Raw genomic sequence first — 25,502 nt, forward strand, 5'->3', positions numbered from 1 at the left:
CATCATATTACATTCTTCAAATTCATGAGTACCATTTCGCAAAGAAGTTGGATAGTCTTTTTGCACCTAAGCGCAGATGGAATCTGACTAGAAAAAGCACCTAATATGATCATCTGTAACAGTTAATTTATGTTAAACAGATATTTAAATTTCACTAAATATTTGTAGTGTCGCTTAACGTTCTTCTAAATTATTTCATTAAATTCCTAGGCTACTGAAGATAAGCAGATCCAGTTATTTAAATTATCTAGGACTCTGTCAAGATTTTAAGAACAGATAACTGTAATTTCTGAACTACAATTCTGGCTTTTATTTTTATTGTTATTAAATTCTAAAGTAAACAAATTAAATTCTAAAGTAAACAAATTATAGTACTTTCATCTTGGTCTACTCTGACTGACTCAAATAGAACTTTCCTATATGAAAAAACCTTACCTTTATGAACTACACTCCTATTCACAGGCAGAATAGTAATTCTACCAAACACTATGAATACATTAATTTTGTCCATAGTAACAAATATGAACAATAATTAAAAAAAAAAAAAACTTGAAAATAATTCCCATGTAAATTGGGTGCTCCCTTTCTCAGAATTTTTTTCACCCCTCTTTTTAAGAACAGTACTGATGTCTGAAGTTATATTTACCTACTTTTTAAATCCAAGATATATATTTTAAAGATTCACAATAAATATGTAGATATGTAGCTTAATCAAACATTTGATCAAAATACATCAATCCAATTTGTCAGAGAAAAAAGGTACATGTAGATAAATAAGCGGTTCAAACCTTCCTCTTTGCTATTAAATAACTTCCATTCAGTGTCTTTTTAAAAATGCAAGAATAAATTAAGAAATAAAAATTTTAAAAGTTACACTGTTAAAAGGAAATAGAAAGATAAAAGAGAAAGCATGAAAATATTTTGTATAAAACTTGCTTATATTGTTCCAGGAAAAAACCTGTTGACTATTCAGAGGGAATTGTAAATTTAAAGCTTGCAATAAACTGAAAATCATTATGAGAGCTAAGGAAATTATGCCTAATGGTATGAGAAAACATTTTTAAACCAAAGAAATATTGTGTTACTTTGGATAACAATAGAGTTTGACAGGAAAAAGTTGACTCAAAATTGATTTTAAGAACACAGAGATTCCCCTATTATTATATATTTCAAGGTTATATACTCGTAAGAAACAATTATTATGTCATTACCTTTTGTACTATAAAACACATTTTCTATTTCAACACTGATGTGAATATACTTAGTTGATTAGGGATCAGCTGAAAGGATGGAGAAAATTTTCTTTAATCAGTTGGGTCTAGGGAGAGTCTACCTTTCATAAAAAATAATAAAGGTTGAAATGAAGGCACACAGAAGACCAAGTTTTCAGTGCTGATCCATGCTATGACTAACACCATACAACCATGTTGAAGAGATCAGTCATAGTTCAATTTAAATGTTTTCTCTTATTTCAACTATTTCAGTATAGGTACATAAAAAAAAAAAAAAATTGGTTTTGTTGTACATTATTTAATACTTTTCTGCTTCACCCTGCCCCTTAAATGCAAACTTGCAAACACCAATTCTTTTACATTTTTTTAATAGATAATAGATATAGAAAAAGTAGATTTGAGTGGAACCCTTTATGAGCATCTATTACAGTAGGAATTATATAGTTTTTAGCCATTTTGAGGAAATCACAATTAAATATAATGAATGCGTAAAAGAACTGTGAACTTTTGGAGAGAGTTGAACTCACAGGAGAAACATTATCATGGTCACCAGCACAGCTCACAGCTTTTTGGTGCCTGCCTGCCTGGATGAATCCACAGCACTGAGTGACGTGCCAATGTTCCTTATAGGGTGAAAGGGGAAAGTTAGGTACTTCTGAGAGAGATTTTAAAAAAACTACCATATTCAACAGGAATCAAGTGAAAAGGCTGACAACTGTTTCTTATATCCCACCAAAAGAGAAGGATCTGAGTTTTCATGCTTTTCACTAAGAAATGTTCATGTATTTTCTGCAGTAACTGCTTCCCATATTTAGATGCAGTCATTAAATCAGCCAATTAATCACAGATTATTCCATCTAAACTAAAGTGCTGATTACTGAACTAAAGATTCAAGTTGTCTTTGACACCTCTCTTTAGCCTAATCAATCATTAGGAATTCCATGATTAGTGGTTGGTTTTGGTAGGAGGCTCAGTGTGTCCAAAATAGTCTTTAGGTGTAGTCCTGTGAGTAAGGTACTCTCCAGAGAGGTAAAAGAACATTTTGGTTGCTTCAACAAAGGAATCTTGCTTCTAAGTAGAAATTAGTGTAGAAAAGAGGAAACAACTTTAAGGAAAATGGAAGGTGTTGCACAAGAAATACACATACCTTATTACAACAAAGGATTCAGCATAAAATGGGTTTTATGTTGTTCTTCCATGACTAAAGTTGTCAACCTCATGCTAACACAATAGTGAGTACCTGTGGGACTTCACTGTAAAACAAAATGCAGACAGAACACAAACTTAGGTACACGTTTGATTATACAGTAACTGAATAGGATTTTGAAGACAAATACTTTTCTCAGTCACTGAAGTAATTTTGGAAAACTGGCCCCTGATGATTTCTCAAAGGTTTCATGGAATATTTTTGAAATCACAGGGAACAGAACATCTGTGGCTAAGCCTTCTCTGAGTACCTTACACCACCTTCCTCTGATCACTATTGGCCTGGCAATGAGGTGAGCTAGAAGCTCTGCTCAGGAGTTACTTGATGGCAGCTGTTGTCTCTCTCATATGTCTCCACACTCCTGTGGGTTTGCACAAACCAGTACAGAGCCCAGTGAATAATCACTATTCAGTTATTTGTTTAAAGTTAACCCAAACAAATAAAATGGCATATTTTTTCAGTTTAAAATAATAAATAAAATTAACGTAGATTGAGAAGATTTTCCTTCCCCCCTTCACTTAAGAAATGTCATTCAGGAACATTTCAAACGGGAGCTATCAGAACACAATACTGCAAAAATTGCTCATTATTCAAATTCATTTGGAATTTTTCAAATTCATCATTTTGGAATTTTTTAAATAGTCTCCTTTTTTAGATTAATTTAAGTAATTTTGGTTGACCTGAGACCGTATTGTTCAGCAAATAAGCTACTCTCCAGAAACATCTTGCTCAGCTCTCTACCAGCTGCACCCTCTTGAAGTTTCAAGCAGCTCCCTGTTTTCTGTCATTGTGAAGAAGGGGGAAATGAAAGGAAAAAAGATGACAGATTTATCATAATTTCTTGTGTATAATTGATCATTGTCAAAAATAACCTCTTGCTTGAAAAAGCAATGAGGTTGATCAGGTGCCTGCTGAAACCTTTGCCATTCCTTTACTCATGACTTTTCTCACTCTCACAGGTGCCATTGATGCTCCACCACTTGTAGTACAGAAGTGACAGTCACACCAGAAGCCATGGCAGAAGCACTATCATGAAATGAGGGAGCAACAGGAGAAACTGCAGTGTCAAGAAGCAACAGAAAAAGGTGACAACAAAAATAGCACTTATATGCAGCCTATACACTGGAAAATATAGTTAAATCCTAAATGATTCCTCTGCAATTATATTTCACTTATCTTTTCATTACCATCATTTAGTGATGGTTTGAGGTTTGGGTTTTTTTGTTTGTTGTTTTGGGGTTTTTTTGAAAAAAATAACAATTGTCAATATGAAAACTTCATCTACTGGAAACATTTGGTGGGAGAATACTGGACTGCACTTTTCATCTAAGTGTAGTCTAACCCACGTATCTTCTGAATGTTTTCATTCCAAACAGCTGGCATTATTTAGTCTGACACTTCAAAGAGTTTCTCAATAGTTGTAAGTAAAAACAGGAAACAGCAAGGTAAATAAAGTAATCATGGGATCAATAAAGCATTATTATTCTAATGATGAACTCAAAAGCCCAGATCATAAAGTACTAGATTTCAAAGTGCAGGAAATCTTAGTGAACACACAGTGGTCTCTGATGGATCTCTTGAACAAAGAACTGAACAAAAATGAAGTGTCTTGTTAAAATTCAGCTCTTTGTCTCTGAAAATAACAAAATAAATTTTGGGGGAATTGCCATAAATGAAGATGCTACAATAAGGTGGGAAGAGTGGAAGATCAGACAGGAATCATGACGGAAAGAGAAGATGGGACAAAACCTGATACTGATGTAGGGAGAGGTAGCTCCAGTGACAGAAGAAAGCAAATACCAAGCGTTCTACATAAGGTATGTGGAGTTAGTGCTTGTGAGGGGAAATAGAAAGCTGAAGCCACCTTCAGTCACACCGTGCTCTTCTTGAAAAACAAGGAGCCTGGCAGATCTTGAGAGGCTTCCCTAGTGTTAGATGCAACAAATGAATCTTAGTGAAATGATTATGGATTGTGACAGAGAGCAAGACAAGGACACAGAATGCACCACCTAATCCAGTGCAGTATTATGGCTGAGGGACTGGGTTTTTTCGTTGTTTTCTCTCATGGATCTTGTGGAGCATCCTCTAGCAGCCACAGTATTTTCTCCAGGCACTACCTCTTTGTGCATTTTCCTACACTTTATCCTTCCTATGCCTGTGACTTGGCCAGATGAACCAAAAGCATTAGTGATGTTCAATGTCAGAATTTGCCTGTTAAATAATACGATGAATAGTGTGAATATTTATGTATTTCCTAAGATAGGTTTGCACTTTCTTGTCATCTATTAATGTTATGGTAGAAACTGTCTTACTGCGTCAACTCTTCTATGTTCTTTGGGTATAACATTTTAAATGTTTAAGTCTTAAATCTCTTATTATTATAAAAGATGCGTATTTGGCAATCTTTACAGGTTGTGACTTGAAACTGATTGCCGAAGTGTTTACCTCATGAGGGTCAATAATTTCACTGTGTGTTACAGAAGTACCTTGGCAACTTAGAGATTTATGAGAACTGTGAAGCATTTTCTTTACTCATACTGATGACCTTTAGATGAACTAACAGCAGGCTTATATTTTTACAAAAAAACATGTAAGAGTAAATGCATTCTGCAGTATGTGATAAATGTTGAAAATTTTTCTCAGGGATTATTATTTCCTTCTAATTTCTTTAATAATGGTCAAATGAGGTCAGAATCTTAAAAAAACTATGCTAATGACTCCAGTAGAATTTTTGTGAGAACTTTAAGCATTGTGAGGGAAGTGTATCTGAAAAAAAGCTAGCAGAAATACCGTTGTAATCAATACATGTCTGGAGTTAACTCATAAATTCTCAGTTTGTGGGTTTAAAATACAAATATGTTCAATGTTGAAATTAACTTTCACAAAGCAGGAAGATCAAAGATCATCCAATGTCTTTGTGGTTGTGCTATTGAACAGAGAGCAGTTCTGAAGGGAGAACAAAGCAGAATCTGGCCAAAAAACTTTGTGAAAAAAAAAGCTGTGATAATAGACTGAAGCTAAAAGATAGGAGTGAAGGTAGACTAGGGCAGGAAACAGCAGGGAATAAACAGATCATTTAAGAGAAAGCACCAGTCTGCAGAAATGGTAAGCTTAAAAGGGAGAGTTGGGGTGCATGGGAAGGTCTGAAGCCTTAATCATGAACGATATACAGAGTAAATCTGGATGAGGAGGAGATGCTGATTATCAGTGGGTTGTACAGACATTCCAAAATCAGATTCTCTAGGTTAGAGAGAACTTCCTAAGGAACTTACTTTCTGGCAAGACTTTGTAAAATCAAAAGGCAAAAGCTCAAGAATATCTCTAATGATGTGTCAGAGCAGGGATTAATAAACATAAAGTGTATGTTAATTGCCATTCATTGTCTCCATTATTCATACCTGTTTTCATTTTATGATATTGCCAACTTGGAATCAGACCTTTGAACCAAGAGGTGTCATACACCAGAGGTTCTGATCTGCTCTGTGTAAGGTTTTCTCTTATACAATTTTAGTGAAAAAGGATACTTCTCTTGTTGTTCTGACAATATCTTAAATTCTTTCAGCTTCATCATTCACAGAAACTGTTTTCTCACACTTCCCGTTGGAAGCTGTCATATAAATTTTGTTGAGTCACGTCAAACACCTATTGTTGTCCTGCTAGATGTGGCAGTAATGCTTGTAAGAAAAGGTCTCTGAAGAACTTTTATTTCCTTGAGTGTTGTGAGATTTATAAAGCTATTTATCAGACGTGTGATTATTGAGTGAAAGCTCCATTGCAGCACTACTGAAATACTTGAAACAATATTCTTGTATATTTTTAAGTGACTACCATGAATATAATGAAACAAATATCCTAAGCATCATCAAATTTTTGTAAGAAAAAAATACAGAAATTATGTATATTATTAAAAAAATACAAAAATTATGTATACATTTGGTCCAAATTCTTTCCTCTATTACATGGCTGCAGATCCAATGACTTTCCCATTGTATTATTAAAGTAGACCAGGCCATTTGTGTTTGTCAAAAATGTTCTTTAATGAGTAGGAATTTCACAGGTAATTTGGGAAATGCCAAAAAATTGAGCTATATACCTTCTTTAGAGGATTTTGCTACTAATGCATCATCTGCAGCAGTAAGCTGAGATTCCTCTACTTTCTAAACCTGTAATTCATAGCACTCCATGAGTTTCTGTTAAAGTGATAAGAACAGTCATAAGTATATATGTTTCTGCTTCTGATCATCTATATATCATCAGAGTTTTATTGTTCCTTGATATCTTTTTTTTTTTTTTTCCCTGAGAGGCCTCTATCTGACAGTGATTAGATACATTTAATAATTGTTTCATATGTTTATATTTTTAAAGAATTAATTACATAGGCAGCAAGGTGCAGCACTGCAGAATAGAAATAGGTAAACTTTCTTAAAAGGAAATGCTGATCCTATTGTTGGTATGGGGAAAACCAGTAACACATATTGAGACAGCAAGAACATATGAAAGTCAATTATATTATTATATTACCAGAACAGATCAGTGATCTTTCTAATATGGCAGTTTGTCTTTGACAATAGCCTATAAATGATGCTTACAAAGAACATTTTAAATCCTCTGTAGAGCACCTAGCTGAGCAATGCCATGTTATAAAGGAAAAAGTCTTATGGCCTCTAAGTGCTGACCAGCTTTAAGTGTTTACGTATGAGAACTGACAGACTTCATTGTTCTTTCCTGTACATTTAATACATCTGTATTAGAGTCAAACTGAGTTAAGATTCATCAAGAGTGGAATACATTCAAATGTTGGTGACACCTCAAAGTCAAATAAGAACTAGTTATTACATTCATTTTTTTTCCCCAAAGCTCTACACATTTCATATTTTGCCATGTATTTTGTTGGTAGAAAAATTGTAAACAGTGTATTGAGTTAGTCACTGTACATGGGTATTTGAATTCTGTGTTGAATTGGAACTAGAAGCAAAAAAGCTCCACTTTTCTAACTCAGGTGGGAACCTGCATTTTAAGCATTCTCCACTTCCTGTCGTAGAATTGTTCTCCTCTCTTGACAGTCCAGGTAAGCAAGGAATGAATGCATTAGTTTTGCCGGTGTCACTAAAGTGCAAGTAGATTCCTCTGAGAATGTGACACAGAATGCAATGAGGACAGTGTAAAAAATCCCTTTCATATCAAAACTCTTCAGGTTTATCTATCTGATGCTCTGTGTGTGTATAAACAATGTAGCAAAATTAAAAATGAGACAGTGTAGACAGAATACAATGATTTTTATCATACAAAATACTGACTTTACACTCACTGTTTCAGACTCACATGCAAAAAATGAGACATGTACTATTATTGTGATCCTTATTACATATGATGGGATAGGGGAAAAGAAATGCTGCCTCTTGATTCCTCTTCATATCTTCTAGGCTCACATTGAGTGGCATTGTTCTCTGCAGCCTTTACATGTTCTTGAGAAAGGCACACAGCCATGCTGAGCTGTATCACATTGAGATTGCCCTACATCTGTGCTGCAGAGTTAGGTCTTGTGCGGCCTTGTTGCCATCAGCACTCTGCTCAATTCCTTGCCGTTATCCATGGATGGCTTCTTTCAGTCTCTTGATTGGCTACACATTCACCACTTGTTAAACCCTGCTGTGACATTTCTTCTGACATTTTTATACACACACACTCATTCATACTCCATGCAAATTTGTGTATTGACCATACTGTATATTTCTTTACAAATGTCTACATAAAAGCTTCAGCTTGGAGAATGGAGGGTAAGGAACTAAAATGAACCACATTTTATTAGCTCAGCATATGTCCCTGTATTATTTATGCTTAATGTTGAGGCCACAGGTTAATGGGAAAAAGTTAATCAATGCCTTTACAGATGCTAGAAGAACCATTCCTGTGAAATATGACTTTCAGTTTTGTATTGCAACTGCTAGACTGAAATCCAGGGACTGCAACTTTCTTCTTTATTACAGTGTGTTTTATCTCTTTGCCACTAGGGAAGTGAAAAGACTTTTTGAAACAAAAAAATTTGAAAACTTGGTCTTCTCAAACAGAGGACAAGAGGATGTCAGGTCAAAATGTCCAAGGAAAGTGGAATAAGTTAATGACCAGGGAACTATTTCTAAGGAATTAACTCAGACTTTGTATATTAAAAAGTGTAAATATATCTAATACAAGAGTACATAATATGTTATACAGTTACTGGATGTTTTTAATAAGATTTGTTACTGATATTAAAACTAGAAATGGCCTTGCCTTTACCAGGGTACTGTTAATTCAAGTTAACCCCATACCTTTTTCTGTGGCAAGCCTTTAGCCCTCAAAAGTTACTTGGACCCTAGGCAGAAAATAGATGTTTTCTTGCTCTATGCTATGTACCTGAGCTTAATAAATTCAAGTAGGAGGAAATCCTTCTGTTGATACTTAGAATTTCTTTTACTTTGGACTGTATGAGCAGCAAATCGCATTCTGTTTTGATGTCTATTGTGCAGACACCTCTGACCTAAACAGAGCACAAATTCTAGGTCACAGAAATTAAAAAAATGTAAGCTGAAATATAAATAAAGTATATATTAATAATTGTGGGGGTCTCTATTTGCCTTTGGACATCTGAAACTTTCAATTTTCATGGAAAGCTTATTATGTTCTGTAGCATTTAGAGTAAACTCATCCAAGAATACTGACATCCAATTTAAATGCATGTTTTCACAAAAAGGTTTAACTGAAAACACTCTTTTGTGAATGCCAGATATCTCTAATGGGAATGTAATAATCTTAAAGAATATACATTAAAAAAAAAAAAAAAACCAAAAAAAAACCAACCAAAAAAAACTAGACTCGATTTTCAGTTGTTAAAATGTTTAAATCACTGGGAAAAAAAAATGATGAAGTGTCATTTATTTTTCCCCAAAGCTCTGGTAGAGATCTCCATGAAAATGAAAATTTTTTTCAATGTCTGAAAGCATAAATTTCTCTTCAGCAGAGTGTATCATGGCAGATGTTATCATCTACTTAAAATCGAGCTCTACCTGAAATGTCTTTGTTGCCTTGTAATGCAAAATTTTACACACCTCATTAATTTCACCATGCATATAACCCAAGAAGAAATATGAGTTGCATGCCTTTGTTGGAGATGTCAATAATTTTGAACAACTTTGATCAGTGAATTACTACTACAATTTTGGATTGATAGATGTTCAGCCTCTGAAATAGTATCAGACAAAGTCTGAAAAGACTTAAAAATTGTGTAATTCCTTCTCTTCTAAAATTAAGGAGCACCCAGGATCTCATCCCAGGTAAAGGGTTAGTGGTTCACATAGGAAACTTGGGAATTTCTCATTTTAGGTGCTAATGGAGAAAATGGGGATCTATTTTTCTCAGCCTGTTGCTGGCATTTCTCTAACATTCTTCTTTTGTTTGTAGGAAATAATGTTAAGTGAAATACAGGCAGTAGTATGAAAATCATTAACGTTATTATTTGTACTTGCCAAGAAAATTTGTTTAAATGACCTTAACCTTACTTATGCAAATAAGGCCTAATTACTGCCACTAAAAGATCCAAGTTGTGTTTTATGGTATCTTGGAGTAATGTCAGGATGTGTAATTCCAAATATTTCAGCACTCTAGCAACCTACATTAAATCCTTAGCATCTCTTTCAAAACCCAGTACCTGCAAATAAGTCAGTTTCAGGAACCAAAGGCACTATATCTGGTGTTTGCAAACTAGGTAAAACAGTCTATCATCTGATGAATGGAGAACTCAGTTTCACTTTAATGAAGGAAGCCTGAGCTGTGGATTGGGTCATGATACCATATTATTAAGGAAGAGATGAGTTAGTCAAGTGTATGAAAACAGTGACCCAGAATGGAAGCTGAACGACAACAAAGCTATTTCTTTTTATTTATGAAAACTGTAATTATTTGTTTGCCATAGTTTTATATAGAAAACTCTTATTTTTGGGAGACAATTCTTTAGAAATTAAGTTAGGAGAATTCTGAGCTCCTGCAGAATACAGCATACACTGTCGTTTCTGAAATACTTCAAGCCATGAAAGCAAAAATCCTCTTCTTATGAGATTTTTAACTTGTCCATTAGATTTTAAGAGTTATGGGAAACTTGAAAAAGTAATTAAACAATATCTACATCAAGAGCTGTTTCGCAAAATGAAAGCAGTTAATTGCAACAACATTCTGCAAATACTATATTCCACATTTTATGAATGTAATAGTCTATAAAGTCAAGGTGGGGAAATTAAATTGCTTTCCAAAAACCAAGGAAAACTCAGTGCTTTAAGTAACAAAAGCAGGGAAGACTTTAGGTCTTTCTTCTTACTAAACATGTTGATTGTTATTGCAGATATCTCTGAAGAGTTGAATTTGAATGTTCTATTACTCTTTTTTAATTTAATAACTTTAAAAGAACCATTTGTCTAAGACTGCAGAGACAAAAACAGGTCATACACAAAACCACACCATATCAGAACTTCTTATCAGCAAAAGTACAATGCCAACAAAATATAGATTTGAAATCCTTCACCCAGGACATCTGACAAATACTTTACGAGACAACATGTGGGTGAAAAAGTCAAGTTTTGTTTACTCACTGCCTTGTACCATCTATGCCAAATTGACTGAGACATTCCCAGAGGGGAGGTGCTCTGATGTTCTGAAGAGGCTGGTCATCTTTTACCCATTCCCAGCACCACTGCTGCATAAGAGGAGATAGGAATTCTGCTCCTGCCTCCTCAGTTTGACCTTACCAGTGTGAAAGCCTCAAATACCTGAAGAATAAGGATAACTTTACCTACAAATTCTTTCCAGTCACCAGCCAATTCTCAAAATCTTTTTAATAGAGGGGAAAGGAGGATAGAAAGAAAATTTTCTGATGAGTGCAGTACAAAAAAGTAGACAATCTTCAAAGATTTTTCTCATCTATTTAAAATGCTGGCATGAAGAAGGCTTTAATTTATAAATAAATTTGGAAGAATAGTGTGAATGGCTTATATTCAACTCAACCCATCAAAGTTTTCTTGGCCTGTAATAAGCAGGGTCATCCTTTATAGACTTTTTAACACAAGTTAATAAACTATCTCATACTATCGCTAGCTAAAGTATTTTGTTTCCAGCCAATTTGATTTTAACTGAATATCCAATTAACTGAAGAATAATGAATCAAATTCATTCAAATAATAAAGTAATACCTGTCAATTCATTATAGAAATATTAATTTAAGAGATGGTAGGGGGACAGAGTCCTTTGGTTTATGGTCTCTGAATAACCCTCTGTAGCTGCTAAGAGTTCAACAGCATTCTTGTTATAGAACTCTTTTTCCTTATCCTGTCTCTTTGCCTGCTTTTTGGTGAAAATATGAAAAGTGGTTGAGTAGGATGTGTCTTGTCTACAGTAAGTGTCCAACTATAATCACTTTATGGAAACTGAGTGGGTATACTCCATTCTGAGGTCTGTCAGGTTGTTATCCTTTCTTATAAATCACAGGGAATAAAAGAGTGTTCTAATCTAACATTTGCACTCTATACATTCGATGTGGACTTTTTACATTAATTACAGGGAAAGAAGACTACTGAGATAAGAACTGTATTCACTGTGGATTATGGTTGCCTGCAGTGAACTCAGTGAGCACAGTCATCCTTGAGATTAAAAGAGTCAAAGGTGACTTTTTTAAAAGGGCTATATAAATTAAAACCCTCATATTTAAAACCAAAGAATATTTTGTTCCTCAATTAGTTTAGATCAAATCTTTCCAAATGTCATCTGCAGTTAATAATATTTTAAGTTTTGCTTCAAAAGAGAGTTTAGTGGTTCTATTTTCTAAGTTTTAAGGAAAAGAGAAGGGGAGTCTAGGACTAGTCAGAGGGTGTTATTACTTTTGTGGTATAGACCTGATTCACAAGGATATCAAGCCTTATCTTATCTCCTGGATATGAATTACTGTATCATTTTGCTCAGTCCCTTTCATAGGTACCATGTGATCCATTGTTTCTTAATAGCATGTTCTGTTTCCAGATTTGATGATTGCACCTTTTTGTTCAGTTTTTGTGGAAGCTGCAGCTATATTTTATTTCTTGTTCCTTTACTGTTCACTGATCACAAGTAGGACAGTGACAGTTCATGAGAGGCCTTTTGTATTCATATGCTTGCCATAAACGTATTTAGAGCTCCATAGTCTTTATGTGACTTTCTAGAATAGTATACTTACCTGGGCTTTTTTATGTTTAGTATATACCTGTTTTCAACATGAGCAGTGATTTATACAGGTAGTCAGCAATCTAATCTTCCTATTGAGCAATTTTTTGTAAAGTATTTTATATAGCATGAAGATTGTTGCCAAATAATGGTCCAGATTTGTCTCCTTAGATAATAGAGCACCATTATTATAATCTAGCTATTGTTTTTTTCTAAAAAACACAGTTGGATTGTAGATAACCTGGACTCAAAAAATAGTTTAAAATAATGATCATGAAATCAAATTAACCTTGTGATTATTATAATTATTATTATCTTATTTATCATGGTCATAGCTGAAACACCAGCATTTTGTATGTGACTATACATGCTTGGTTGCTGTAGTCTCAATAACTCTTCTTTTTGGAGAGTGAAGTTAATATCTCTGTCCATGAGACGCAAATAAATCAATATCAACTTTGGACCATGTTCCACAGTTGTCTTGAAAATACCATATGGACAAATCACACAGAATATTCTGTCACATTATCTTGTTCACAACATTTGGCTCATGCAACTAACTGATTAAGACAAAAATCTTCTAAGGGGCGTTACATCTTAGAACCAGTATATTTCAAATACAGTTACTTTGGCATTTACAAAAGAATGATATTCTTCAAAGTTTTAATTTTTAATGCCACCCATATAAAACCAGAATTTTGATAGTATAAACCCCACAGGATGAGTCCCAGGCAAGTCTCTTGGGATCAGTATGACTACTCGTAAATACAGGTCAATAGTTTGGGAAGAAGTATTGTTCATGGGTCCAGCAAAGCCCCAGTGTTAGATGTAACACTTAACATTGGTTGTAATGTAGCACAGCAAAAGAAAGCCAAGTCTTGTCAGAGAGTATTATTAGAAAAATTATTTTTTTCACTCTTTGGTAAAACATTTGTTTTGTTTTGTTTTGTTTTTTTTGTTTATTTCCAAAAGAAAAGATGGACTAAATACCGCAAATACTAGAGTGTTATCATTAAAAAAAAGAGCATAATATCAATTCGGTCTAGTAAGTAGAGGTAAAATGAGAAAACAATCCTGTTGTTTAACTAGCTTCCAAAGTGTTATCTAAGGAGATCTGATGAGGATAGTATCAGTTAACATAGTCAAAACATTGCTGAGATAGATACATTTTTGAAGTCAAATGCAACTTAGTTTAGAGATTTATCCAGAATGAGAACAGAAGTAATAGCAAACTTTCAGCATTATTTTATATCTATGCTCCCATATATATCAGATCACTTTACAGTCACACAAGGAAATGAAGCATGTTTGTAACTGTGACTGCCACTTTTGTCACATTACTCCTCTTGAAGGTTTAGTATATTAAGTGTTGCTACCACAACCATCGTCATAATTTTCTACTTGTCTCTCAGAAATCTAACAACAGTCGGAGAGAAAGAAAAGGCAGAAAGCTCCTGAAAGTCAATTTCCCTGAAAACCACGTATTGTGTACTGAATAAAACAATCTCTGTTATATTCATTCTGTTGTGCTTCCATCAAGAAAGTCATTCATCATCTCCCCTGTTTTTCCAGCTCTTCAACTTTTCCTGAAAATAAGAAAGGACAAAGAACCTTCCACATAGATAGCAGAAAAGATGTACCATTTTTGGCATTATTTTTAAATCACTGTATCCCTACAGCATCATAATTTCTTTATTTCCTTAAATTTTGCATGCAGCTCATTCTGCACATCTGCCTCGAAGTGAGAGCAGCTGAGGTAGATTTTTGGTGTGAAGTGGCAATTCTCTTCGCTTTGCAATCACATGGAGCTGCGTGAGTTTAATAGATGTTGAACAGGGACGTGCTGAATGGATCAGATTTAAGTCACATATTCCCAAACATGGGCAGCCTGCCAGCCTGATGTATAGGTATTTAGCTTATTAACAACAAACTAGAAAATGCACCTTTGGTATTTGTTTGGTTAGATGAGTGGGGTTTTTTGCACATGAACCATATCAGAGATTACAAATTTAAAGTTTTAAATATAATATTAACTGAATGTTTTCAGAGTTTTATTACATCTCTGCCTTTTTTTTTTTTTTCCCCATGAAAGAAAAAAAAAAAAAAAATCTATGTTTAATTTCCCAGGCTGGTGCACCATATTTTTGATGTGACACATTCAGTTGTACCAGTAATATTATGTTCTGTTATGTCAATAGAGTAATGAAACATGACTAAAGTAACCAGACACAACAATGAAATAAGCCACAAAATGTAACAAATTGGAGTTTTCTCAACAAGAAGAGAAAAAAAAAAATGTCTATATTTTTGTAATGATAATACAGTGTCTTATTTGAGCATTAGTTAAAATAAATGAAAATAATTTTTTCCCTTTAAAAATATGTTATATACTGTAGTAATGGGAATTTTCCGTGCTTGACCTGGACTTGTAAATGCTATGACTATGTTAGTTCATGCTGAAGGCACTTTTTTTACTTTGACACTTTACATTTCAGAATCTTATTGTACTTTGCAAGTCCCAAACAATATGAAACACTCTGAATAAATGCATACACATATTTGCATGTGTGATATATGTATACATACACAAATACACACACACCAAAAATAAAGGCAAGGTATGGAGGGCTAAAATGTATCTCTAAGGACAAGCCTACACTGCTCCTCATGACTAGCGCAATTAATTCAGCAGAAGTTTCTGGTGAAATTTCAGTCATACTGATGAAGTATAATTTTCATACATGTAGCTTATTCTGACTCTAGGGACCTATCTTATTTTACCAACAAACAGCATAACTTTTGCTAGTGTATCTCTGATACACTGCAGTAATTTGCCATATGAGGAAGTGTTCTTAATTCTAATTCGAACTAAACTTGAAGTCATGGTTTGTCTAGAAAATGACACATGAAGATGGAAACCTAGGTAAACACCAACAAGTCTTGAGTATATAAATCATACATATAACATTAAAAAAAATCTACTCTGCCCTTAAACTGAGATCCCCAAAAACCCTGTGACAACATTTGCCAATATTTATTAGCTCAGACTTGGCGTTCTGCTGCCTTTCTTCAGCACAAACTAAAGGCACAGGATGCTTATTTATGCTTAGAATATGAATACAATATGAACTACTATCTTCCCACATCCCATATTGTAAATTTTTTTATGAAAGGATAATTATTCCACTTAGTTAAGTATATTGACTAACCCAGAGAGATACTAGCTCTGAGTCTTTGCAACTTGTCACAAAAAGACATACAAAATACTTAAAAACATCTGTCTCCCCAAGCTAGTGTTAGAGAGTAGGGAGCAATTTCTCATCTGGTGGAAGGTTGGTGAACAATACTGAGAAAACCTGTATTTCACATAGCAGGGGCAAATTAGAGACCAGATGAAGAATTTCTCTGCATATATTCAATGACAGATTTGATAGAAAATAGTAGGTTTTATAGCCCCTGTCTTTATTTTCATCTTGAAACAACACCGCAACTCAGTCAGTATGTCTTGATCACATATCTGGGGTGTAGTAATATTCAGGTTTGGAAAAAGAAAAAGTCATTCTTAAGGGCTGATATTGAGACTGATGTTGTTTAATGTCTTTGCTGCTGACCTGAACAATGAGATGAAGTGCATCTTCAGCAAGTCTGCAAATGGTGTCAAACTGGGGGAAGCTGACAGAAACTTTATGAAGTTGAACAAAGCTGAATGGGATATCCTGTACAGGCTGGGGACATACTGGCTAGCAAGTAACTTAACAGAGAAGAATTTAGGTGTCCCAGTGGACAAGCTGAACATTATTCAGCAGTATGTCCTTGCAGAAATGAGGAATAACTGCATGTTTGGGTATATAAGGAAGAGTGTAGCCATCAGAACAAAGAGATTCTTTGGGACTAATTATGCAGCATCCAAAGTATCATCACAGTTTTGGGCTCCCCAGTACTTGAAAAACACTGACATGGAGGAATTAGTCAGTGCAGGGCCACCAAGGTGTTTAGGGGCTGGAGCACAAGATGTACAAGGAAAGACTGAGGGAACTGATTTTATCAGTATGGAAAAGAGAAGAGGAACATTTTTCAACTACTCAGTAAGAGAGTATAGATAAGATAGAACACACTGAAGGTATTAGAGACTTCTAATTAGTAGAGGTGCATGGTGAAGGTATTAGAGGCTACAAACATGAGCTGCAACAAGGGAAATTCTGAATAGATGTTAGGAAAAAAAAATTCATGATGTGAGTGGTCAAAGTCTGCCACAAATTGACTAGAGAAATTGAAGATATTCAATGCTTCTCTATGATTTGAAGTTGAAACTGAATATAGCTTAGAAGCTGGCCATGCTCTGAGTGTGAGGTTGGGCCAGATTACCTTCAGAAATCCCCAATGACCTTCAGAAATTTCTTGCAAGCTAACCTATAAACAAAATATGTGATTCCCAGAAGTTGTATTAGCAGGCTTCATCACAGGTTATTGCCCTGTCTTAGATGTCCTGTTCCAAACAAAATCTTGATTTCTAATACAATTTTTCTGCTATTGCAGGGACTTAAAGCATTGAATTCATGATAAAGTTCTCTTTGTACCTTTAATGTTTTGCACTGTGGGAGTTGATGAACAAAGCAAATCCTTCTAGTCCTGTCTTCCTATGTTAGTCTGTCTTTGTGGATACTCTACTGTCACAACTCTCTGAGCTCTGGCTACAATTTTCCGCTAAAATGAGTAGGAAATATTATTGAAGAAGTTTGTTCTGGAATCACTTTTCTTTTATCTTCTTTACATTTTCATGGCAGAATAAAAGAATGAAGAGATATACAGCATCACTCTCTCATCCCCATTTTGAACAGTAATTTTCGAGGGGTCCTTTACTTTTGTGTTAGAACACCTTCATACCTGATGGTATCAAAAAACAATTGCATTGAAGAAACAATTCCCATGTCTTTTCTCTAATCTCTGAATTTGTATATGTCAGTGAAAAACTCTATGGAAGTGAAAAATCCACAACTAAATTTTATTCCCTAATGTAGATTTTATCTGATGTAAAAAAAGGTAAGGGCTCCATTTCTCTAACTGAATTTAAGAAGTAAAGAGTTTTTCTTGTTTTTTTTAAATTTGTCGTCAGGCTAGAGAATGGTTTAGTGCACTGAACTCAGAGAAAGTCACATCCCAAAGTAGAGTCAAACATCAATATCTTATTAGATATTCATTTGCATTTGGAGATTATTTCCATATATTCTGTTTTCAAAAGACAACCATCTGTTTATCAAATCTTGAAAAATAGATTTTAAATCCAGAATCTTGAATTTTATGACATGGCTATCGGGAAGTTTTGTGTTTTGGCTTTCTTTTGGGGTGGGGGTGATGGTTGTTTTTTGGGTTTTGTTTGTTTGTTTGTTTTTGTTTGTTTGTTTTGTTTGTTTCTTTGTTTCTCCTCATGACTCATAATATCTTCCACCTGTTAATTTTTCTATATGCATTGTATGTATAAAATTGCTTCCTTTAAACCCTACCCTTTCTGAAGATTTATGCAGCATACAGGGATACACATATCAAGCACTTATGCTTAAGAATATGGTGAAGAACAGACGGCTACCCTGTGTTTTGAGAAAAGGTAGAGTGTATGCTGTGGACTTAAGCAGCATGCCATGACCCAAGTGAAAATACAGTGTAGTGGCCTTTTATATTCTATGACCTTAAAAGTATTGGTTACAGGCTGTTGTTATGAACCACAATTAGTACAGAGATTGGCCAGCTGTGAGTTCCTCTTTAACCATGGTGTGCTGTATGCCCAGACCACCAACAATCCATGGACTGACCACAGTCTGGCAATCAATTTATTATATTTTCTGTTTCTGTTACTAGGACTTTCTATCTTGCTACTTGGCAAAACTGTCAATTTCTGCAACAGGAAAAAAGCAGCAGGGTGCTAATTACCCTTCCTGTCTATTAACCAAAAATGTGGAAGGATATCGTTTACTTTCGTAACTCACACAAGTTTTGAAGGCATTTTCAGACTTTAAACAAGGCTATACAGTAAAGCTCCTTTCTCCTATAAAATTTCCACATGGATCATTACTTTCTGCCTACCCAAATTTCCAATTCACTTTCAAATGTATGAGTCACTGTTGAGCTGAATATGTATTTTATTTTCAGTCCTGGTATTGCATCAAAATGATATCAACAGAATGGCATCCTTCACTTTCTGTCTTATATTTGCTGTGCACTGTTGTTGTGCCCTGGTGAGTAATGTATAGTATGGTGCAGTATGGAGCATAGCTTGTACTTTATTGAACACTGCTTGTGTTTCACTCCAGAGATGTAAATCTGTGATCAGTGAAAACAAAGGTCTGTAACATGAAATCATCTAAAACTAGCTAATTGTTTTAGAGGGACAAGAACACATCGTTTCAATTGGATATACCTCAAAAAGCATAACAAGTACTGTCTGCAGAAAGATATAAAAGCAGTTTCTATGGTGGTTTTGTCACTGAACTTTAATTAAAAATTGTTCTGGTGACTCATATGAAAATGCTTAAGACACAAATTATTTGAGTATCATGTGTTATGATTCACAGAATCCCAGAATCCCAGAATCATCTAGGTTGGAAAAGACCTTGAAGATCATCTAGTCCAACCATTAACCTAACAATGACCATACCTAACTCCCCCAAATCCCTAATCGCTATGTCAACATGACTCCTAAACACCTCCAGGGATGGGGACTCCACCACCTCCCTGGGCAGCCCATTCCAACACCTAACAACCCCTTCTGGAAAGAAATGCTTTCTAATATCTAGTCTAAACCTTCCCTGGTGCAACTTGAGGCCATTAACTCTTGTACTATCACTTCTTACTTGGTAAAAGAGGCTCATCCCCAGCTCTCTGCAACCTCCTTTCAGGTAGCTGTAGAGGGCGATGAGGTCTCCCCTCAGCCTCCTCTTCTCCAGACTAAACAACCCCAGTTCCCTCAGCCGCTCCTCGTACGACATGTGCTCCAGACCCTGCTGTACCAGATTCATTGCCCTTCTCTGGACACACTCAAGTAATTCAATGTCCTTTTTGTAGTGAGGGGCCCAAAACTGAACACAGTAATCGAGGTGTGGCCTCACCAGTGCCGAGTACAGGGGCAAGGTCACTTCCCTGTCCCTGCTGGCCACGCTATTTCTGATACAAGCCAGGATGCCATTGGCCTTCTTGGCCACCTGGGCACACTGCTGGCTCATGTTCAACCAGCTGTCAATCCACACCCCCAGGTCCCTCTCTGACTGGCAGCTCTCCAGCCACTCCTCCCCAAGCCTGTAGCGCTGCTGGGCGTTGTTGTGGCCCAAGTGCAGCACCCGGCATTTGGCCTTATTGAAACTCCCCCAGCTGGCCTTAGTCCATCGCTCCAGCTTGTCTAGATCTCTCTGCAGAGCCTCCCTACCCTTGAGTCAATCAACACTCCCACCCAACTTGGTGTCATCTGCAAACTTACTGAGGGTGCACTCGATCCCCTCATCTAGATCATCAATAAAGATGTTAAACAGGAGTGGCCCCAAAACCGAGCCCTGAGGGACACCACTCATGACCAGCCGCCAACTGGATTTAACTCCATTCACCACCACTCTTTGGGCCCGGCCATTCAGCTAGTTTTTTACCCAGTGAAGCGTGTGCTCATCCAAGCCTCGGGCAGTCAGTTTTGCCAGGAGAATGCTGTGGGAAACGGTGTCAAAGGCCTTACTAAAGTCAAGGTAGACAACATCCACAGCCTTTCACTCATCCAATAAGCAGGTCACCCTGTCATAGAAGGAGATCAGGTTTGTCAAGCAGGACCTGCCTTTCATAAACCCATGCTGACTGGGCCTGATCATCTGGTTGTCCCGCATGTGTTGTGTGATGGTACTTGGGATGATCTGCTCCATCAACTTCCTGGGCACTGAAGTCAAGCTGACAGGCCTGTAATTTCCTGGATCATCCTTTTGACCCTTCTTATATATGGGCAATGTATTGGCTGATTTCCAATCTGTTGAGACCTCCCCGGTCAGCCAGGACTGCTGGTAAATGATGGAAATCAGCTTGGCGAGCACCCCAGCCAGCTCCTTCAGCACCCTTGGGTGTATCCCATCTGGTCCCATAGACCTGTGTGTGTCTATGTGATGCAGTAGGTCACTGACTATCTCCTCCTGGATTGTGGGGGGGTCGTTCTCCCAGTCTCTGTCTTCTGGCTGAGGAGGCTGGATTCCCTCAGTACAACTAGTCTTGTTACTAAAGACTGAAGCAAAGAAGGCATTAAGGGCCTCAGCCTTTTCCTCATCACTTGTTACCATGTTTCCTCCTGCGTCTAGCAGGGGATGGAGACTCTCCCTGGTCTTTCTTTTGCTGTTGAAGTACTTATAGAAACATTTCTTGTTGTCCTTCACTGCTGAAGCCAGATTAATTTCTAGATGGGCTTTAGACCTCCTGATTTCCACCCTGCATAGCCTCACAGCCTCTTTGTAATCACTGTGAGTGACTAGCCCCTTCTTCCTAAGGCTGTAAACTGTCCTTTTCTCCCTGAGTTGCAGCCAAAGCTCCCTGTTCAGCCAGGGTGGTCTTCTCTGCCGCCAGCTTCTCTTACAGCACCTGGGGACCGCCTGCTCCTGAGCCATTAAGACTTCCTTCTTAAAGAGTGTCCAGCCTTCCTGGACCCCTATACCCTTCAGGACCATCTCCCAAGGGATTCTGTCAAACAGTTGCCCAAACAAGTCAAAGTCAGTCACAGGACGAACAGATGCAAAGTCTACAGATACTTTGTAACTAGACTCTTCATCTTTATAGGTATTGGGAGTTCCAAAACATGTTTTTTTAAAAAATGCTTAATAAGTTTTTATTTTTTTACAATTTTTAGCAACAGAAAACTGAAAAATGTTGCTTGATTGCTATAATCCCAATCCTGTACTCCTTATGTGAGTCAAAAAAATTTGTTTGGAAAGAAAAACTACAAAGTAATGATCAAAACGCTTTATTTTTAAATAAAAATCTGATTCTGATCTTCGTAGATCTTTTATGATGGACACTGAACTGCATCAAAACCAAACAAAAACCTTAAAAAAAAAAAAAGTATATGTTTTAATGTTTAGGAACTCTTGAGGTGCATACAGAGATTCCTTTTTGAGCCTTTATTTTAACCTTTTATTAAGCCACAAAGACAGAGACAATCAAATGTCTACATAATCTTAAAGTCCCGTCATCTATAACAGTGGATCCTACATTTCATCCTCTTGATGTGTCATGGACACTAATACAGTCATCTATCATGTATGATGCATCAAATACCATGTTCCAGAAAAGAAGTATGGAGATATTGGTACTGTGTATCAGCAAGAGGAGTATATCATCCAGTGAGCTCCCCTTGAGACTCTGATTGTATGATATGAGAGCACAGTTGCCTGATCTACCAAACCATTAATGACTGATAGACCATGAGTTGGGAAACTCTGACTCATGTGTCCCTGCTTAACACTCGTACAAGTACTGCCAATTATTGTGAAACCAATGGGTTGTGGTAGGTCAAATGGACATGTGAAAGGGAGCAAGAGAGCATAAAAGCACAATGTAGTTCACCTCTACAGAGGTGGAGATGTGACAGACAGACAGGCTGTACTTGTGATTATGATAGCTAGCTATATTTAGCTTGCTTCTTGTGCTATTATTTCCTACATAATTGACCAATTCTTGTGAGGAAGCACAGCATAATACTTAGTTGTGGCACCATGTATGCAGATTAGGTACATTGTCTTTGAAATTATTATCAACTGATGTTAATATACAGTCTGCATTCAGTCTTTTACTATTTAATAATAATAATATATGTTCTGTGAGGAAGTGTTCAGTGTATGTTCAGTTTTGGGCCCCTCACAAAGGAGGTTGCAGAGAGCTAGGGATGAGTCTCTTTAACCAAGTAACAAATGATAGGACAAGGTTTAGACTAGATATTAGGAAGCATTTCTTTCCAGAAGGGGTTGTTAGGTGTTGGAATGGGCTGCCCAGGGAGGTGGTGGAGTCCCCATCCCTGGAGGTGTTTACATAGGGTTGACATAGCGCTGAGGGATATGGTGTAGTTGGGAACTGTCAATGTTAGGTTAATGGTTGGACTAGATGATCTTCAAGGTCTTTTCCAACCTAGATGATTCTGTGAAGGTATATTATTTGTTTAGATGCTTTTGTCTTGTCTTCTAGAGAAGACTAGAAACATTATTTTTTTAAATAATCATATTTAGACATACATTTTTAAGCTAATACAACAGGTATTACTAGACCAAAACTATGCTGATGAAGTAAAATTTTTACATCCTTTGAATGATTATCTTGTTTAAAATATCCTTCATGCTAGGTAGCAAGTTTAAAAATCACTCTTTTTTTAACTAAAATAACATTTTGGTAATTTGATATCTAAATATTTCATTACATCTGGTTTTGGTTTTGGTTTCTCTTTTCCTTTGCACATGATAACAGATAACCAACCAGGTTTTCTGTATATATTTTTGTCCTGTAGATTTTTTTGGAAAAGAACAGAAGAGGATACATTACTTTTTTTACTTAAAGTCGTCACTGGAAGAGATGTTATCTATGGTTTTGTACATTCTTACTCTACCGACCCAGTGCTCTTAACACAATTTAATGTTTTTATGCAGAATGATCCATACTGAATAGTTGGGGTAGTGGGTGATGTGTGATATATTCTGATCCAGTAGAAATTCTTTTAGTGCAAACTGCACTACTGTCTTAGAAACCTTTTTTTCTTTTTTTTTTTTTCCATAAAAACACAAAATAAGTAATTCAAGTGGAAAATATGAAGAACCCAGAAGATAATTAGGATGGGCATTAACGTAAAATTTGTTTTCAGGATTCTATTTATTCATTTATTGAGAAATCTGCTCTAAATAGCTTTGTAACTCATTTATATGTTATTTCCCACTTTTGTTTTCTCATGAAATAAGCAATATAGTTTGATGCACCATTCCTCCTTTCCACCCTACTTTTTTTTACATCATTGAGATTTTATACACAAGATAATGAAAAAACCAAATAATTGGGCACTGGTGTTGATGGATGTCAGTGATTTAAGACCTGGTTCCACCTCTTTACACATTTTAACACAGCATTTATTCACATAAGCAATGACTTTGAGATCAGGAAGAAGGTGGACTCTGTCACAATCATCATAGCTGTCGAAACAATAGGTTCACTCTTTCTCAAAAGCAAAACATCACCAGTCAAAAATTAACAGTGGAAAACCGCAGTTCATTTAAATTATTCATTGGGATAAAAACTGAAATGTTAGAGGATCAGAAAGGGTTGTCTGATACTTACAATGGTGAGATTAATGTTAGAATTCCTCTTGCTTGGGAGTGTTTCTGCTTAACACTCCCGTGAGCAATGTGTGTGACTCCCCCCCGATGATCTCCTACATCTAGCAGAAAAATACAAATACCCAAATTGATAAAATAACCATTAGAAGAAAAGGGTAATATTAACGAGAGTAGGTCATATGCAAGATAATCCATTTTTTAAAATGATCTACCCTCTGTTTTAGAATGTTGACAAGTACTTGACTTCTATTATCCTCATGCCTCCTAAGAGGGACATCCAGGACTAAAATAATATGGAGGTGATGAGCTGTGATAGCTTATATAAGAAAGTGCACAACTTCAGTTATTTGCATGTGTCACAGTGTGTCAAATTCGAAGCAACAGCCTCTGTTTGACATAAACTACATAGCAAGGGGGCTGAAACCAGAGAACCTGCTCTTGCAGAGATCCTCCTTCCTGTGTAAACAGCCACAGACAACCCAATGCAGCTTAAATATCTGGTACCATGCTGAGATTCTAGATACATCCTAAGTTCATCAGTGGTTAAGTGGACAGCTTGATCTAAATCAAAAACTCTGTAGAGTAGCTCCAAAGATTTTTCTCTTTTTCAATTCCCCCCCCGCCCCCTCCCCCCCCCCCGATTACATCAATTTATATTAAAAATATTGGATGTTTAAGTTATTTTAAAATGGTAGACAGATGTTACTAACAAATTCATGTATTAAGATAATGACACCTGATTATTATTTTCCCACTAGAAGTAAAAAAAGATAGCATTTTTAAGTGCCTAACAAACCTACCTGAATTAGGAATTAGTCACCTCCTACAATCAATGTTGGGAAATAGACACATCTGATGGGATGAAATCACCTTTTGGAGATGACTGTGTCTTCCTTAGTTATATAGGAGAATACTCACAGTCTAGGTGCACGCCCTTAGATGTATAAAGTTAGATAAAACTTTTAATTCACTATAAACTATACGGGGAGCATAGACACTGATCTTAGGGTGCTTAAAATTACCTGTTGAGCCCAGCATCTTCGCTTACTTTTCCTTCCACTGTCCCCACATTAAAGGTGCATTGACAGTAAAAGGGATGGCTTATCCAGTAGAAGGTTATTTAGAGCTTTCATTCAAAATAAGTAATTTACTTTTCTTATTTGTCCATGGAGTGTTATTTGTGTGGGTCTAGTCTCCTATAAAAGCTGTTGCAATTCCTTTTGGGTTTTTTGTTGGCTGTTTTTCTCAGTTTCATGTTGTTTTCCTTCTTGCAGCATCCTTCCTTTCTTTTCCCTGGGCACCCTTCCATTCCCTCCTCCAGGGTTACCATAGAAATACACAGTCACAAATTTCAGCAGAGAAACTCAGGCTGAAGCAATAAAATGAAATGTCAGGAATAACTACTTTGCATAAGTCACAAAACAAATTGTACATTTGGATAATTATTAATTATGTGATATTTTTACAGAATTTGGGCATAGCTGTAGGAGCTTGCTTTTAATGTTGTGCTTTTAGTTTGCACTC

Source organism: Strix uralensis, chromosome 2, assembly GCF_047716275.1.
Source record: "Strix uralensis isolate ZFMK-TIS-50842 chromosome 2, bStrUra1, whole genome shotgun sequence".
In the NCBI taxonomy this organism is placed as follows: domain Eukaryota; kingdom Metazoa; phylum Chordata; class Aves; order Strigiformes; family Strigidae; genus Strix; species Strix uralensis.